Source organism: Heterodontus francisci, chromosome 39 (assembly GCF_036365525.1).
Source record: "Heterodontus francisci isolate sHetFra1 chromosome 39, sHetFra1.hap1, whole genome shotgun sequence".
In the NCBI taxonomy this organism is placed as follows: Eukaryota; Metazoa; Chordata; class Chondrichthyes; order Heterodontiformes; family Heterodontidae; genus Heterodontus; species Heterodontus francisci.
Genome location: NC_090409.1, coordinates 43,789,903 through 43,810,223, shown reverse-complemented (window position 1 = coordinate 43,810,223; position 20,321 = coordinate 43,789,903). Strand labels below are relative to the sequence as shown.

The window sequence follows — 20,321 nt, the reverse complement described above, 5'->3', positions numbered from 1 at the left end:
CAGTGTTATACAGTGACAGACCTGTACCCACCAGTACTGTATCCTAGTGTTATACAGTGACAGACCTGTCCCAACCAGTACTGCACCCTAGTGTTATACAGTGACAGACCTGTCCCAACCTGGACTGTACCCCTGTGTTATACAGTGACAGACCTGTCCCAATCTGTACTGTATCCCAGTGTTATACAGTGACAGACCTGTCCCCACGAGTCCTGTACCCCAGTGTTATACAGTGACAGACCTGTCCCAAACTGTACTGTATGCCAGTGTTATACAGTGACAGACCTGTCCCCACCAGTGCTGTACCCTAGTGTTATACAGTGACAGACCTGTCCTCACCAGTACTGTACCTCAGTGTTATACAGTGACAGACCTGTCTCCACCTGTACTGTATCCCAGTGTGATACAGTGACAGACCTGTCCCCACCAGTGCTGTACCCTAGTGTTATACAGTGACAGACCTGTCCTCACCAGTACTGTACCCCAGTGTTATACAGTGACAGACCTGTCTCCACCAGTACTGTACCCCAGTGTTATGCAGTGACAGACCTGTCCCCACCAGTACTGTACCCCAGTGTTATACAGTGAAAGACCTGTCCCAACCTGTACTGTATCCCAGTGTTATACAGTGACAGACCTGTCTCCACCAGTACTGTACCCCAGTGTTATACAGTGACAGACCTGTCCCAACCTGTATTGTACCCCAGTGTTATAGTGACAGACCTGTCCCAACCTGTACTGTATCCCAGTGTTATACAGTGACAGACCTGTCCCCACCAGTACTGTACCCAGTGTTATACAGTGACAGACCTGTCTCCACCAGTACTGTATCCCAGTGTTACACAGTGACCGACCTGTCTCCACCAGTACTGTACCCCAGTGTTATACAGTGACAGACCTGTCCCCACCAGTACTGTACCCCAGTGTTATACAGTGAGAGACCTGTACCCACCAGTACTGTACCCCAGTGTTATACAGTGACAGACCTGTCCCCACCAGTACTGTACCCCAGTGTTATACAGTGACAGACCTGTACCCACCAGTACTGTACCCAGTGTTATACAGTGACAGACCTGTACCCACCAGTACTGTATCCCAGTGTTACACAGTGACCGACCTGTCTCCACCAGTACTGTACCCCAGTGTTATACAGTGACAGACCTGTCTCCAACAGTACTGTACCCCAGTGTTATACAGTGACAGACCTGTCCCCACCAGTACTGTACCCCAGTGTTATAGTGACAGACCTGTCCCCACCAGTACTGTACCCCAGTGTTATACAGTGACAGACCTGCCCTCACCAGTACTGTATCCCAGTGTTATACAGTGACAGACCTGTCCACACCAGTACTGTACCCCAGTGTTATACAGTGACAGACCTGCCCTCACCAGTACTGTACACCAGTATTATACAGTGACAGACCTGTCCCCACCAGTACTGTACCCCAGTGTTATACAGTGACAGGCCTGTCCCCACCAGTACTGTACCCCAGTGTTATACAGTGAGAGACCTGTACCCACCAGTACTGTACCCCAGTGTTATACAGTGACAGACCTGTCCCCACCAGTACTGTACCCCAGTGTTATACAGTGACAGACCTGTACCCACCAGTACTGTACCCAGTGTTATACAGTGACAGACCTGTACCCACCAGTACTGTATCCCAGTGTTATACAGTGACAGACCTGTCCCACCAGTACTGTACCCCAGTGTTATACAGTGACAGACCTGTCCCCACCAGTACTGTATCCTAGTGTTATACAGTGAGAGACCTGTCCCCACCAGTACTGTACCCCAGTGTTATACACTGAGAGACCTGTCCCCACCAGTACTGTACCCCAGTGTTATACAGTGACAGACCTGTCCCCACCAGTACTGTACCCCAGTGTTATACAGTGACAGACCTGTACCCACCAGTACTGTATCCTAGTGTTATACAGTGACAGACCTGTCCCAACCAGTACTGCACCCTAGTGTTATACAGTGACAGACCTGTCCCAACCAGGACTGTACCCCTGTGTTATACAGTGACAGACCTGTCCCAATCTGTACTGTATCCCAGTGTTATACAGTGACAGATCTGTCCCCACCAGTCCTGTACCCCAGTGTTATACAGTGACAGACCTGTCCCAAACTGTACTGTATGCCAGTGTTATACAGTGACAGACCTGTCCCCACCAGTGCTGTACCCTAGTGTTATACAGTGACAGACCTGTCCTCACCAGTACTGTACCCCAGTGTTATACAGTGACAGACCTGTCTCCACCTGTACTGTATCCCAGTGTGATACAGTGACAGACCTGTCCCCACCAGTGCTGTACCCTAGTGTTATACAGTGACAGACCTGTCCTCACCAGTACTGTACCCCAGTGTTATACAGTGACAGACCTGTCTCCACCAGTACTGTACCCCAGTGTTATGCAGTGACAGACCTGTCCCCACCAGTACTGTACCCCAGTGTTATACAGTGACAGACCTGTCCCAACCTGTACTGTATCCCAGTGTTATACAGTGACAGACCTGTCTCCACCAGTACTGTACCCCAGTGTTATACAGTGACAGACCTGTCCCAACCTGTATTGTACCCCAGTGTTATAGTGACAGACCTGTCCCAACCTGTACTGTATCCCAGTGTTATACAGTGACAGACCTGTCCCCACCAGTACTGTACCCCAGTGTGACACAGAGACAGACCTGTCCCCACCAGTACTGTACCCCAGTGTTATACAGTGACAGACCTGTCCTCACCAGTCCTGTACCCCAGTGTTATACAGTGACAGACCTGTCTCCACCAGTACTGTACCCTAGTGTTATACAGTGACAGACCTGTCTCCACCAGTAATGTCTCCCAGTGTTATACAGTGACAGACCTGTCCCCACCAGTACTGTACCCCAGTGTTATACAGTGACAGACCTGTCCCCACCAGTACTGTACCCCAGTGTTATACAGTGACAGACCTGTCTCCACCAGTACTGTACCCCAGTGTTATACAGTAACAGACCTGCACCCATCAGTACTGTAGCCCAGTGTTATACAGTGACAGACCTGTCTCCACCAGTACTGTACCCCAGTGTTATACAGTGACAGACCTGTCTCCACCAGTACTGTACCCCAGTGTTATACAGTGACAGACCTGTCCCAAACTGTACTGTACCCCAGTGTTATACAGTGACAGACCTGTCCCAACCAGTACTGTACCCCAGTGTTATACAGTGACAGACCTGTCCCCACCAGTACTGTACCCCAGTGTTATACAGAGACAGACCTGTCCCAAACTGTACTGTACCCCAGTGTTATACAGTGACAGACCTGTCTCCACCAGTACTGTACCCCAGTGTTATACAGTGACAGACCTGTCCCAACCAGTACTGTCCCCCAGTGTTATACAGTGACAGACCTGTCCCCACTAGTACTGTACCCCAGTGTTATACAGTGGCAGACCTGTCTCCACCAGTACTGTACCCGAGTGTTATACAGTGACAGACCTGTCCCCATCAGTACTGTACCTCAGTGTTATACAGTGACATACCCGTCCCCACTAGTACTGTACCCCAGTGTTATACAGTGACAGACCTGTCCCCACCAGTACTGTACCCCAGTGTTATACAGTGACAGACCTGTCTCCACCAGTACTGTACCCCAGTGTTATACAGTGACAGACCTGTCCCAACCAGTACTGTCCCCCAGTGTTATACAGTGACAGACCTGTCCCCACCAGTACTGTACCCCAGTGTTATACAGTGGCAGACCTGTCTCCACCAGTACTGTACCCCAGTGTTATACAGTGACAGACCTGTCTCCACCAGTACTGTACCCCAGTGTTATACAGTGACAGACCTGTCTCCACCAGTACTGTACCCAGTGTTATACAGTAACAGACCTGTCCCCACCAGTACTGTCCCCCAGTGTTATACAGTGACAGACCTGTCCCCACCAGTACTGTACCCCAGTGTTATACAGTGACAGACCTGTCCCCACCAGTACTGTACCCCAGTGTTATACAGTGACAGACCTGTCTCCACCAGTACTGTACCCCAGTGTTATACAGTGACAGACCTGTCCCCACCAGTACTGTACCCCAGTGTTATACAGTGACAGACCTGTCTCCACCAGTACTGTACCCCAGTGTTATACAGTGACAGACCTGTCCCAACCTGTATTGTACCCCAGTGTTATAGTGACAGACCTGTCCCAACCTGTACTGTATCCCAGTGTTATACAGTGACAGACCTGTCCCCACCAGTACTGTACCCAGTGTTATACAGTGACAGACCTGTCTCCACCAGTACTGTATCCCAGTGTTACACAGTGACCGACCTGTCTCCACCAGTACTGTACCCCAGTGTTATACAGTGACAGACCTGTCCCCACCAGTACTGTACCCCAGTGTTATACAGTGAGAGACCTGTACCCACCAGTACTGTACCCCAGTGTTATACAGTGACAGACCTGTCCCCACCAGTACTGTACCCCAGTGTTATACAGTGACAGACCTGTACCCACCAGTACTGTACCCAGTGTTATACAGTGACAGACCTGTACCCACCAGTACTGTATCCCAGTGTTACACAGTGACCGACCTGTCTCCACCAGTACTGTACCCCAGTGTTATACAGTGACAGACCTGTCTCCAACAGTACTGTACCCCAGTGTTATACAGTGACAGACCTGTCCCCACCAGTACTGTACCCCAGTGTTATAGTGACAGACCTGTCCCCACCAGTACTGTACCCCAGTGTTATACAGTGACAGACCTGCCCTCACCAGTACTGTATCCCAGTGTTATACAGTGACAGACCTGTCCACACCAGTACTGTACCCCAGTGTTATACAGTGACAGACCTGCCCTCACCAGTACTGTACACCAGTATTATACAGTGACAGACCTGTCCCCACCAGTACTGTACCCCAGTGTTATACAGTGACAGGCCTGTCCCCACCAGTACTGTACCCCAGTGTTATACAGTGAGAGACCTGTACCCACCAGTACTGTACCCCAGTGTTATACAGTGACAGACCTGTCCCCACCAGTACTGTACCCCAGTGTTATACAGTGACAGACCTGTACCCACCAGTACTGTACCCAGTGTTATACAGTGACAGACCTGTACCCACCAGTACTGTATCCCAGTGTTATACAGTGACAGACCTGTCCCACCAGTACTGTACCCCAGTGTTATACAGTGACAGACCTGTCCCCACCAGTACTGTATCCTAGTGTTATACAGTGAGAGACCTGTCCCCACCAGTACTGTACCCCAGTGTTATACACTGAGAGACCTGTCCCCACCAGTACTGTACCCCAGTGTTATACAGTGACAGACCTGTCCCCACCAGTACTGTACCCCAGTGTTATACAGTGACAGACCTGTACCCACCAGTACTGTATCCTAGTGTTATACAGTGACAGACCTGTCCCAACCAGTACTGCACCCTAGTGTTATACAGTGACAGACCTGTCCCAACCAGGACTGTACCCCTGTGTTATACAGTGACAGACCTGTCCCAATCTGTACTGTATCCCAGTGTTATACAGTGACAGATCTGTCCCCACCAGTCCTGTACCCCAGTGTTATACAGTGACAGACCTGTCCCAAACTGTACTGTATGCCAGTGTTATACAGTGACAGACCTGTCCCCACCAGTGCTGTACCCTAGTGTTATACAGTGACAGACCTGTCCTCACCAGTACTGTACCCCAGTGTTATACAGTGACAGACCTGTCTCCACCTGTACTGTATCCCAGTGTGATACAGTGACAGACCTGTCCCCACCAGTGCTGTACCCTAGTGTTATACAGTGACAGACCTGTCCTCACCAGTACTGTACCCCAGTGTTATACAGTGACAGACCTGTCTCCACCAGTACTGTACCCCAGTGTTATGCAGTGACAGACCTGTCCCCACCAGTACTGTACCCCAGTGTTATACAGTGACAGACCTGTCCCAACCTGTACTGTATCCCAGTGTTATACAGTGACAGACCTGTCTCCACCAGTACTGTACCCCAGTGTTATACAGTGACCGACCTGTCCCAACCTGTATTGTACCCCAGTGTTATAGTGACAGACCTGTCCCAACCTGTACTGTATCCCAGTGTTATACAGTGACAGACCTGTCCCCACCAGTACTGTACCCCAGTGTGACACAGAGACAGACCTGTCCCCACCAGTACTGTACCCCAGTGTTATACAGTGACAGACCTGTCCTCACCAGTCCTGTACCCCAGTGTTATACAGTGACAGACCTGTCTCCACCAGTACTGTACCCTAGTGTTATACAGTGACAGACCTGTCTCCACCAGTAATGTCTCCCAGTGTTATACAGTGACAGACCTGTCCCCACCAGTACTGTACCCCAGTGTTATACAGTGACAGACCTGTCCCCACCAGTACTGTACCCCAGTGTTATACAGTGACAGACCTGTCTCCACCAGTACTGTACCCCAGTGTTATACAGTAACAGACCTGCACCCATCAGTACTGTAGCCCAGTGTTATACAGTGACAGACCTGTCTCCACCAGTACTGTACCCCAGTGTTATACAGTGACAGACCTGTCTCCACCAGTACTGTACCCCAGTGTTATACAGTGACAGACCTGTCCCAAACTGTACTGTACCCCAGTGTTATACAGTGACAGACCTGTCCCAACCAGTACTGTACCCCAGTGTTATACAGTGACAGACCTGTCCCCACCAGTACTGTACCCCAGTGTTATACAGAGACAGACCTGTCCCAAACTGTACTGTACCCCAGTGTTATACAGTGACAGACCTGTCTCCACCAGTACTGTACCCCAGTGTTATACAGTGACAGACCTGTCCCAACCAGTACTGTCCCCCAGTGTTATACAGTGACAGACCTGTCCCCACTAGTACTGTACCCCAGTGTTATACAGTGGCAGACCTGTCTCCACCAGTACTGTACCCCAGTGTTATACAGTGACAGACCTGTCCCCATCAGTACTGTACCTCAGTGTTATACAGTGACATACCCGTCCCCACTAGTACTGTACCCCAGTGTTATACAGTGACAGACCTGTCCCCACCAGTACTGTACCCCAGTGTTATACAGTGACAGACCTGTCTCCACCAGTACTGTACCCCAGTGTTATACAGTGACAGACCTGTCCCAACCAGTACTGTCCCCCAGTGTTATACAGTGACAGACCTGTCCCCACCAGTACTGTACCCCAGTGTTATACAGTGGCAGACCTGTCTCCACCAGTACTGTACCCCAGTGTTATACAGTGACAGACCTGTCTCCACCAGTACTGTACCCCAGTGTTATACAGTGACAGACCTGTCTCCACCAGTACTGTACCCAGTGTTATACAGTAACAGACCTGTCCCCACCAGTACTGTCCCCCAGTGTTATACAGTGACAGACCTGTCCCCACCAGTACTGTACCCCAGTGTTATACAGTGACAGACCTGTCCCCACCAGTACTGTACCCCAGTGTTATACAGTGACAGACCTGTCTCCACCAGTACTGTACCCCAGTGTTATACAGTGACAGACCTGTCCCCACCAGTACTGTACCCCAGTGTTATACAGTGACAGACCTGTCTCCACCAGTACTGTACCCCAGTGTTATACAGTGACAGAACTGTCTCCACCAGTACTGTACCCCAGTGTTATACAGAGACAGACCTGCCCCCACCAGTACTATACCCCAGTGTTATACAGTGACAGACCTGTCCTCACCAGTACTGTACCCCAGTGTTATACAGTGACAGTCCTGCACCCATCAGTACTATACCCCAGTGTTATACAGTGACAGACCTGTCCCCACCAGTACTATACCCCAGTGTTATACAGTGACAGACCTGTCCCCACCAGTACTGTACCCCAGTGTTATACAGTGACAGTCCTGCACCCATCAGTACTATACCCCAGTGTTATACAGTGACAGACCTGTCCCCACCAGTACTGTACCCCAGTGTTATACAGTGACAGTCCTGCACCCATCAGTACTATACCCCAGTGTTATACAGTGACAGACCTGTCCTCACCAGTACTGTACCCCAGTGTTATACAGTGACAGTCCTGCACCCATCAGTACTGTAGCCCAGTGTTATACACTGACAGACCTGTCCCCACCAGTACTATACCCCAGTGTTATACTGTGACAGACCTGTCCCCACCAGTACTGTACCCCAGTGTTATACAGTGACAGACCTGCACCCATCAGTACTATACCCCAGTGTTATACAGTGACAGACCTGTCCCCACCAGTACTGTACCCCAGTGTTATACAGTGACAGTCCTGCACCCATCAGTACTGTAGCCCAGTGTTATACACTGACAGACCTGTCCCCACCAGTACTATACCCCAGTGTTATACAGTGACAGACCTGTCCCCACCAGTACTGTACCCCAGTGTTATACAGTGACAGTCCTGCACCCATCAGTACTGTACCCCAGTGTTATACAGTGACAGACCTGTACCCATCAGTACTGTACCCCAGTGTTATACAGTGACAGACCTGTCCCCACCAGTACTGTACCCCAGTGTTATACAGTGACAGTCCTGCACCCATCAGTACTGTACCCCAGTGTTATACAGTGACAGACCTGTCCCCACCAGTACTGTACCCCAGTGTTATACAGTGACAGTCCTGCACCCATCAGTACTGTACCCCAGTGTTATACAGTGACAGACCTGTCCCCACCAGTACTGTACCCCAGTGTTATACAGTGACAGTCCTGCACCCATCAGTACTATACCCCAGTGTTATACAGTGACAGACCTGTCCCCACCAGTACTATACCCCAGTGTTATACAGTGACAGACCTGTCCTCACCAGTACTGTACCCCAGTGTTATACAGTGACAGTCCTGCACCCATCAGTACTATACCCCAGTGTTATACAGAGACAGACCTGCCCCCACCAGTACTATACCCCAGTGTTATACAGTGACAGACCTGTCCCCACCAGTACTGTACCCCAGTGTTATACAGTAACAGACCTGCACCCATCAGTACTGTACCCCAGTGTTATACAGTGACAGACCTGTCCCCACCAGTACTGTACCCCAGTGTTATACAGTGACAGACCTGTCCCCACCAGTACTGTACCCCAGTGTTATACAGTGACAGACCTGTCTCCACCAGTACTATACCCCAGTGTTCTACAGTGACAGACCTGTCCCCACCAGTACTATACCCCAGTGTTATATAGTGACAGACCTGTCCCCACCAGTACTGTGCCCCAGTGTTATACAGAGACAGACCTGCCCCCACCAGTACTATACCCCAGTGTTATACAGTGACAGACCTGTCCTCACCAGTACTGTACCCCAATGTTATACAGAGACAGACCTGCACCCATCAGTACTGTACCCCAGTGTTATACAGTGACAGACCTGTCCCCACCAGTACTATACCCCAGTGTTATACAGTGACAGACCTGTCTCCACCAGTACTATGCCCCAGTGTTATACAGTAACAGACCTGTCCCCACCAGTACTGTACCCCAGTGTTATACAGTGACAGACCTGTCCCCACCAGTACTATACCCCAGTGTTATACAGTGACAGACCTGTCTCCACCAGTACTATGCCCCAGTGTTATACAGTAACAGACCTGTCCTCACCAGTGCTGTACCCCAGTGTTATACAGTGACAGACCTGTCCCCACCAGTACTGTACCCCAGTGTTATACAGAGACAGACCTGCACCCATCAGTACTGTACCCCAGTGTTATACAGTGACAGACCTGTCCCCACCAGTACTATACCCCAGTGTTATACAGTGACAGACCTGTCTCCACCAGTACTATGCCCCAGTGTTATACAGTAACAGACCTGTCCCCACCAGTACTGTACCCCAGTGTTATACAGTGACAGACCTGTCCCCACCAGTACTATACCCCAGTGTTATACAGTGACAGACCTGTCTCCACCAGTACTATGCCCCAGTGTTATACAGTAACAGACCTGTCTCCACCAGTACTGTATCCCAGTGTTATACAGTGACAGACCTGTCTCCACCAGTACTGTACCCCAGTGTTATACAGTGACAGACCTGTCTCCACCAGTACTGTACCCCAGTGTTATACAGTGACAGACCTGTCCCCACCAGTACTGTACCCCAGTGTTATACAGTGACACACCTGTCTCCACCAGTACTGTACCCCAGTGTTATACAGTGACAGACCTGTCCCCACCAGTACTGTACCCCAGTGTTATACAGTGACAGACCTGTCCCCACCAGTACTATACCCCAGTGTTATACAGTGACAGACCTGTCCCCACCAGTACTGTACCCCAGTGTTATACAGTGACAGACCTGTCTCCACCAGTACTGTACCCCAGTGTTATACAGTGACAGACCTGTCTCCACCAGTACTGTATCCCAGTGTTATACAGTGACAGACCTATCCCCACCAGTACTGTATCCCAGTGTAATACAGTGACAGACCTGTCCCCACCAGTACTGTACCCCAGTGTTATACAGTGACAGACCTGTCCCCACCAGTACTGTACCCCAGTGTTATACAGTGACAGACCTGTCCCCACCAGTACTGTACCCCAGTGTTATACAGTGAGAGACCTGTACCCACCAGTACTGTACCCCAGTGTTATACAGTGACAGACCTGTCCCCACCAGTACTGTACCCCAGTGTTATACAGTGACAGACCTGTACCCACCAGTACTGTACCCAGTGTTATACAGTGACAGACCTGTACCCACCAGTACTGTATCCCAGTGTTACACAGTGACCGACCTGTCTCCACCAGTACTGTACCCCAGTGTTATACAGTGACAGACCTGTCTCCAACAGTACTGTACCCCAGTGTTATACAGTGACAGACCTGTCCCCACCAGTACTGTACCCTAGTGTTATAGTGACAGACCTGTCCCCACCAGTACTGTACCCCAGTGTTATACAGTGACAGACCTGCCCTCACCAGTACTGTATTCCAGTGTTATACAGTGACAGACCTGTCCACACCAGTACTGTACCCCAGTGTTATACAGTGACAGACCTGCCCTCACCAGTACTGTACACCAGTATTATACAGTGACAGACCTGTCCCCACCAGTACTGTACCCCAGTGTTATACAGTGACAGGCCTGTCCCCACCAGTACTGTACCCCAGTGTTATACAGTGAGAGACCTGTACCCACCAGTACTGTACCCCAGTGTTATACAGTGACAGACCTGTCCCCACCAGTACTGTACCCCAGTGTTATACAGTGACAGACCTGTACCCACCAGTACTGTACCCAGTGTTATACAGTGACAGACCTGTACCCACCAGTACTGTATCCCAGTGTTATACAGTGACAGACCTGTCCCACCAGTACTGTACCCCAGTGTTATACAGTGACAGACCTGTCCCCACCAGTACTGTATCCTAGTGTTATACAGTGAGAGACCTGTCCCCACCAGTACTGTACCCAAGTGTTATACAGTGAGAGACCTGTCCCCACCAGTACTGTACCCCAGTGTTATACAGTGACAGACCTGTCCCCACCAGTACTGTACCCCAGTGTTATACAGTGACAGACCTGTACCCACCAGTACTGTATCCTAGTGTTATACAGTGACAGACCTGTCCCAACCAGTACTGCACCCTAGTGTTATACAGTGACAGACCTGTCCCAACCAGGACTGTACCCCTGTGTTATACAGTGACAGACCTGTCCCAATCTGTACTGTATCCCAGTGTTATACAGTGACAGACCTGTCCCCACCAGTCCTGTACCCCAGTGTTATACAGTGACAGACCTGTCCCAAACTGTACTGTATGCCAGTGTTATACAGTGACAGACCTATCCCCACCAGTGCTGTACCCTAGTGTTATACAGTGACAGACCTATCCTCACCAGTACTGTACCCCAGTGTTATACAGTGACAGACCTGTCTCCACCTGTACTGTATCCCAGTGTGATACAGTGACAGACCTGTCCCCACCAGTGCTGTACCCTAGTGTTATACAGTGACAGACCTGTCCTCACCAGTACTGTACCCCAGTGTTATACAGTGACAGACCTGTCTCCACCAGTACTGTACCCCAGTGTTATGCAGTGACAGACCTGTCCCCACCAGTACTGTACCCCAGTGTTATACAGTGACAGACCTGTCCCAACCTGTACTGTATCCCAGTGTTATACAGTGACAGACCTGTCTCCACCAGTACTGTACCCCAGTGTTATACAGTGACAGACCTGTCCCAACCTGTATTGTACCCCAGTGTTATAGTGACAGACCTGTCCCAACCTGTACTGTATCCCAGTGTTATACAGTGACAGACCTGTCCCCACCAGTACTGTACCCCAGTGTTATACAGTGACAGACCTGTCCCACCAGTACTGTACCCCAGTGTTATACAGTGACAGACCTGTCCCCACCAGTACTGTATCCTAGTGTTATACAGTGAGAGACCTGTCCCCACCAGTACTGTACCCAAGTGTTATACAGTGAGAGACCTGTCCCCACCAGTACTGTACCCCAGTGTTATACAGTGACAGACCTGTCCCCACCAGTACTGTACCCCAGTGTTATACAGTGACAGACCTGTACCCACCAGTACTGTATCCTAGTGTTATACAGTGACAGACCTGTCCCAACCAGTACTGCACCCTAGTGTTATACAGTGACAGACCTGTCCCAACCAGGACTGTACCCCTGTGTTATACAGTGACAGACCTGTCCCAATCTGTACTGTATCCCAGTGTTATACAGTGACAGACCTGTCCCCACCAGTACTGTACCCCAGTGTTATACAGTGACAGACCTGTCCCCACCAGTACTGTACCCTAGTGTTATACAGTGACAGACCTGTCCCAACCAGTACTGTACCCCAGTGTGACACAGAGACAGACCTGTCCCCACCAGTACTGTACCCCAGTGTTATACAGTGACAGACCTGTCCTCACCAGTCCTGTACCCCAGTGTTATACAGTGACAGACCTGTCTCCACCAGTACTGTACCCTAGTGTTATACAGTGACAGACCTGTCTCCACCAGTAATGTCTCCCAGTGTTATACAGTGACAGACCTGTCTCCACCAGTACTGTACCCTAGTGTTATACAATGACAGACCTGTCCCCACCAGTACTGTACCCCAGTGTTATACAGTGACAGACCTGTACCCACCAGTACTGTACCCCAGTGTTGTACAGTGACAGACCTGTACCCACCAGTACTGTACCCCAGTGTTATACAATGACAGACCTGTCCCCACCAGTACTGTATCCCAGTGTTATACAGTGACAGACCTGTCCCACCAGTACTGTACCCCAGTGTTATGCAGTGACAGACCTGTCCCCACCAGTACTGTATCCTAGTGTTATACAGTGAGAGACCTGTCCCCACCAGTACTGTACCCCAGTGTTATACAGTGACAGACCTGTCCCCACCAGTACTGTACCCCAGTGTTATACAGTGACAGACCTGTACCCACCAGTACTGTACCCAGTGTTATACAGTGACAGACCTGTACCCACCAGTACTGTATCCCAGTGTTATACAGTGACAGACCTGTCCCACCAGTACTGTACCCCAGTGTTATACAGTGACAGACCTGTCCCCACCAGTACTGTATCCTAGTGTTATACAGTGAGAGACCTGTCCCCACCAGTACTGTACCCAAGTGTTATACAGTGAGAGACCTGTCCCCACCAGTACTGTACCCCAGTGTTATACAGTGACAGACCTGTCCCCACCAGTACTGTACCCCAGTGTTATACAGTGACAGACCTGTACCCACCAGTACTGTATCCTAGTGTTATACAGTGACAGACCTGTCCCAACCAGTACTGCACCCTAGTGTTATACAGTGACAGACCTGTCCCAACCAGGACTGTACCCCTGTGTTATACAGTGACAGACCTGTCCCAATCTGTACTGTATCCCAGTGTTATACAGTGACAGACCTGTCCCCACCAGTCCTGTACCCCAGTGTTATACAGTGACAGACCTGTCCCAAACTGTACTGTATGCCAGTGTTATACAGTGACAGACCTATCCCCACCAGTGCTGTACCCTAGTGTTATACAGTGACAGACCTATCCTCACCAGTACTGTACCCCAGTGTTATACAGTGACAGACCTGTCTCCACCTGTACTGTATCCCAGTGTGATACAGTGACAGACCTGTCCCCACCAGTGCTGTACCCTAGTGTTATACAGTGACAGACCTGTCCTCACCAGTACTGTACCCCAGTGTTATACAGTGACAGACCTGTCTCCACCAGTACTGTACCCCAGTGTTATGCAGTGACAGACCTGTCCCCACCAGTACTGTACCCCAGTGTTATACAGTGACAGACCTGTCCCAACCTGTACTGTATCCCAGTGTTATACAGTGACAGACCTGTCTCCACCAGTACTGTACCCCAGTGTTATACAGTGACAGACCTGTCCCAACCTGTATTGTACCCCAGTGTTATAGTGACAGACCTGTCCCAACCTGTACTGTATCCCAGTGTTATACAGTGACAGACCTGTCCCCACCAGTACTGTACCCCAGTGTTATACAGTGACAGACCTGTCCCACCAGTACTGTACCCCAGTGTTATACAGTGACAGACCTGTCCCCACCAGTACTGTATCCTAGTGTTATACAGTGAGAGACCTGTCCCCACCAGTACTGTACCCAAGTGTTATACAGTGAGAGACCTGTCCCCACCAGTACTGTACCCCAGTGTTATACAGTGACAGACCTGTCCCCACCAGTACTGTACCCCAGTGTTATACAGTGACAGACCTGTACCCACCAGTACTGTATCCTAGTGTTATACAGTGACAGACCTGTCCCAACCAGTACTGCACCCTAGTGTTATACAGTGACAGACCTGTCCCAACCAGGACTGTACCCCTGTGTTATACAGTGACAGACCTGTCCCAATCTGTACTGTATCCCAGTGTTATACAGTGACAGACCTGTCCCCACCAGTACTGTACCCCAGTGTTATACAGTGACAGACCTGTCCCCACCAGTACTGTACCCTAGTGTTATACAGTGACAGACCTGTCCCAACCAGTACTGTACCCCAGTGTGACACAGAGACAGACCTGTCCCCACCAGTACTGTACCCCAGTGTTATACAGTGACAGACCTGTCCTCACCAGTCCTGTACCCCAGTGTTATACAGTGACAGACCTGTCTCCACCAGTACTGTACCCTAGTGTTATACAGTGACAGACCTGTCTCCACCAGTAATGTCTCCCAGTGTTATACAGTGACAGACCTGTCTCCACCAGTACTGTACCCTAGTGTTATACAATGACAGACCTGTCCCCACCAGTACTGTACCCCAGTGTTATACAGTGACAGACCTGTACCCACCAGTACTGTACCCCAGTGTTGTACAGTGACAGACCTGTACCCACCAGTACTGTACCCCAGTGTTATACAATGACAGACCTGTCCCCACCAGTACTGTATCCCAGTGTTATACAGTGACAGACCTGTCCCACCAGTACTGTACCCCAGTGTTATGCAGTGACAGACCTGTCCCCACCAGTACTGTATCCTAGTGTTATACAGTGAGAGACCTGTCCCCACCAGTACTGTACCCCAGTGTTATACAGTGACAGACCTGTCCCCACCAGTACTGTACCCCAGTGTTATACAGTGACAGACCTGTACCCACCAGTACTGTACCCAGTGTTATACAGTGAGAGACCTGTCCCCACCAGTACTGTACCCCAGTGTTATACAGTGAGAGACCTGTCCCCACCAGTACTGTATCCCAGTGTTATACAGTGACAGACCTGTCCCCACCAGTCCTTTACCCCAGTGTTATACAGTGACAGACCTGTCCCAAACTGTACTGTTTGCCAGTGTTATACAGTGACAGACCTGTCCCCACCAGTGCTGTACCCTAGTGTTATACAGTGACAGACCTGTCCTCACCAGTACTGTACCCCAGTGTTATACAGTGACAGACCTGTCTCCACCTGTACTGTATCCCAGTGTTATACAGTGACAGACCTGTCCCCACCAGTGCTGTACCCTAGTGTTATACAGTGACAGACCTGTCCTCACCAGTACTGTACCCCAGTGTTATACAGTGACAGACCTGTCTCCACCAGTACTGTACCCCAGTGTTATGCAGTGACAGACCTGTCCCCACCAGTACTGTACCCCAGTGTTATACAGTGACAGACCTGTCCCAACCTGTACTGTATCCCAGTGTTATACAGTGACAGACCTGTCTCCACCAGTACTGTACCCCAGTGTTATACAGTGACAGACCTGTCCCAACCTGTATTGTACCCCAGTGTTATACAGTGACAGACCTGTCCCAACATGTACTGTATCCCAGTGTTATACAGTGACAGACCTGTCCCCACCAGTACTGTACCCTAGTGTTATACAGTGACAGACCTGTCCCAACCAGTACTGTACCCCAGTGTGACACAGAGACAGACCTGTCCCCACCAGTACTGTACCCCAGTGTTATACAGTGACAGGCCTGTCCCCACCAGTACTGTACCCCAGTGTTATACAGTGACAGACCTGTCTCCACCAGTACTGTACCCTAGTGTTATACAGTGACAGACCTGTCCTCACCAGTACTGTACCCCAGTGTTATACAGTGACAGACCTGTCTCCACCAGTACTGTACCCCAGTGTTATGCAGTGACAGACCTGTCCCCACCAGTACTGTACCCCAGTGTTATACAGTGACAGACCTGTCCCAACCTGTACTGTATCCCAGTGTTATACAGTGACAGACCTGTCCCCACCAGTACTGTATCCCAGTGTTATACAGTGACAGACCTGTCCTCACCAGTCCTGTACCCCAGTGTTATACAGTGACAGACCTGTCTGCACCAGTACTGTACCCTAGTGTTATACAGTGACAGACCTGTCTCCACCAGTAATGTCTCCCAGTGTTATACAGTGACAGACCTGTCTCCACCAGTACTGTACCCTAGTGTTTTGCAATGACAGACCTGTCCTCACCAGTACTGTACCCCAGTGTTATACAGTGACAGACCTGTCTCCACCAGTACTGTACCCTAGTGTTATACAATGACAGACCTGTCCTCACCAGTACTGTATCCCAGTGTTATACAGTGACAGACCTGTCCCCACCAGTACTGTACCCTAGTGTTATACAGTGACAGACCTGTCTCCACCAGTACTGTATCCCAGTGTTATACAGTGACAGACCTGTCCCCACCAGTACTGTACCCTAGTGTTATACAGTGACAGACCTGTCCCCACCAGTACTGTACCCCAGTGTTATACAGAGACAGACCTGTCCCCACCTGTACTGTACCCCAATGTTATACAGTGACAGACCTGTCCCCACCAGTACTGTACCCCAGTGTTATACAGTGACAGACCAGTCCCCACCAGTACTGTACCCCAGTGTTATACAGTGACAAACCAGTCCCCACCAGTACTGTACTGGTCTATACAGATCTATCCTCACCTGTTCTCTACTCCACTCTTATACAATGACGTTCATCATTGTATCGCCGTTCTGCAAATGAATATCCTGGATAAATATGAAAGATATTATTATTTTTCACTGCTATTTGATTCACCGCACTGGCACGCACACTCACAGACACACACTTACAGACACACACTCACAGACACACACTCACAGACACACACTCACGCACAGACACACAGAGACACACACACTCACAGACACACACTTACAGACACACACTCACAGACACACACTCACATACATGCACACACTCACAGACACACACTCACGCACAGACACACACTCACAGACACACACTCACAGACACACACTCACATACAGACTCACAGAGGCGCACACACTCACAGACACACACTTACATGCACACACTCACACACACACACTCACACACAGACACACAGAGACACACACTCACATACAGACGCACAGAGCCACACACACTCACAGACACACACTCACATACATGCACACACTCACAGACACACACTCACACACAGACACACAGAGACACACACAATCACATAAATGCACACACTCACACACACACACTCACACACACACTCACAGACACACACACACTCACAAACACACACTTACAGACACACACTCACAGACACACACTCACACACAGACACACAGAGACACACACAATCATATACATGCACACACTCACACACAGACTCACAGACACACACACACTCACAAACACACACTTACAGACACACACTCACACACACTCACAGACACACACACTCACACACTCACAGACACACACTTACAGACACACACTCACTGACACACACAGACTCTCACACACACTCACAGACACACACACACACTCTCAGACACACACACACACACTCACAGACATACACTCACAGACACACACTTCCAGACACACACACGCACACTCACAGACTCACACACACACTCACAAACACACACTCACACACAGACACTCACACTCACAGACACACACTCACACACACACACTAACATACACAGACACACACACTCTCACACACACACACTCACAGAATCGCAGAAACAGACACACAGAAACAGACACAGAAACATATACACAGAAACACACAGACACAGAAACATATACACAGAAACATATACATAGAAACACACAGACACAGAAACGCACAGACACAGAAACATATGCACAGAAACATATACATAGAAACACACAGACACAGAAACATATACACAGAAACATATACATAGAAACACACAGACACAGAAACATATACACAGAAACATATACATAGAAACACATGGACACAGAAACATACACATAGAAACTTACACACAGAAACACACAGACAAATAAACATACACACAGAAACATATACATAGAAACACACAGACACAGAAACGCACAGACACAGAAACATATACATAGAAACACACAGACGCAGAAACACACAGACACAGAAACATATACACAGAAACAAATACATAGAAACACACGGACACAGAAACATACACACAGAAACTTACACACAGAAACACACAGACAAATAAACATACACACAGAAACATATGCATAGAAACACACAGACACAGAAACACACAGACACAGAAACATATACATAGAAACACACAGACACAGAAACATATACACAGAAACATATACATAGAAACACACGGACACAGAAACATACACACAGAAACTTACACACAGACAAATAAACATACACACAGAAACATATACATAGAAACACACAGACACAGAAACATATACACAGAAACACACGGACACAGAAACATATACACAGAAACACACGGGCACAGAAACATACACACATAAGCCTATACACAGAAACACACGGACAAATAAACATACACACAGAAACATATACATAGAAACACACAGACACAGAAACATATACACAGAAACACACGGACACAGAAACATACACACATAAGCCTACACACAGAAACACACGGACAAATAAACATACACACAGAAACATATACAGAGAAAAACACAGACACAGAAATACACACACACACACGAGGAACACAGATACAGAAACACACTTGCCAGAAACAGTGAAAACAGGAGAGCCACAAGCACCTCATTAAACTTGAATCTTCGCCTCCCTCACACACCCACAGACAGCAGATTAAAAATAAAACTATGTTGGCAAAGTGAAATCCTATCTCCAACAGACAAGTAACCTGAAAGATTCATTTCATTTCATTGCAAACGTTTTCTGCAGTTTGCTTTGCTTAAAACAAGCAGACGGTATTTACCTGCCTGCAGACAATGGCTTGCCCTATCCGCCAGGTAGGCATTCTCAAAATGCTGGCGATGAAGCAACCTCGGAATCTCTGTGCCTTTAATTTTGCTTCCTGCTGTTCTGTGTGATCCCTGGAGGTGTCAGCTTGTTTCAGGTACTGGACTGGAGGAGAACTGAAGGCTGGACATGGCCTGTCAGTCTGACGTGCAGAGGCGATCTGTTCACAGCAACACGCACAGAAAGACACAAGTGCAAACACACAGCTGAAAAACAAACACACATTGGTGGAAACTTTTCAAATTAGTCCTCTCTGCTCTCTCCCAATGGCCCCGTGAATTTAAGGTTAAGGGGGAGATTGAATCGTAGGCGTTCAAAATCACGAGGGGGGTTTCGATGGAGTAAATGAGGAGAAACTGTTCCCAGTGGCAGGAGGGTCGGTAACCGGAGGAAACATGCAGCTGATAGAGTTCCGGGAGTTCAACTTGACCTGGGTACAACTCCAGAGGGGATTAACAGGCAATGAAGGACTTATTTTGAAGTGTGGTCACTGCTGTAATTTTTTTTATATCGAATGATACAGCACTGAAACAGGCCCTTCGGCCCACTGAGTCTGTGCCGACCATCAACCATC

General features: G+C 49.2%; 1 protein-coding gene across 1 annotated transcript in view; it reads right to left on the bottom strand.

The window, feature by feature from the left end:
- LOC137352680 (free fatty acid receptor 2-like) overlaps positions 1-19,822 on the bottom strand; it is a 31,777-nt gene extending 11,955 nt beyond the window's left edge. The window contains exons 1-2 of the mRNA XM_068018397.1: positions 19,704-19,822; positions 17,409-17,474 (exon numbers count right to left, since the gene is read on the bottom strand). The gene's annotated coding sequence lies outside the window, so the exon portion shown is untranslated. The remainder of the gene's footprint in view (positions 1-17,408; positions 17,475-19,703) is intronic.
- Positions 19,823-20,321: the final 499 nt, after the last annotated feature.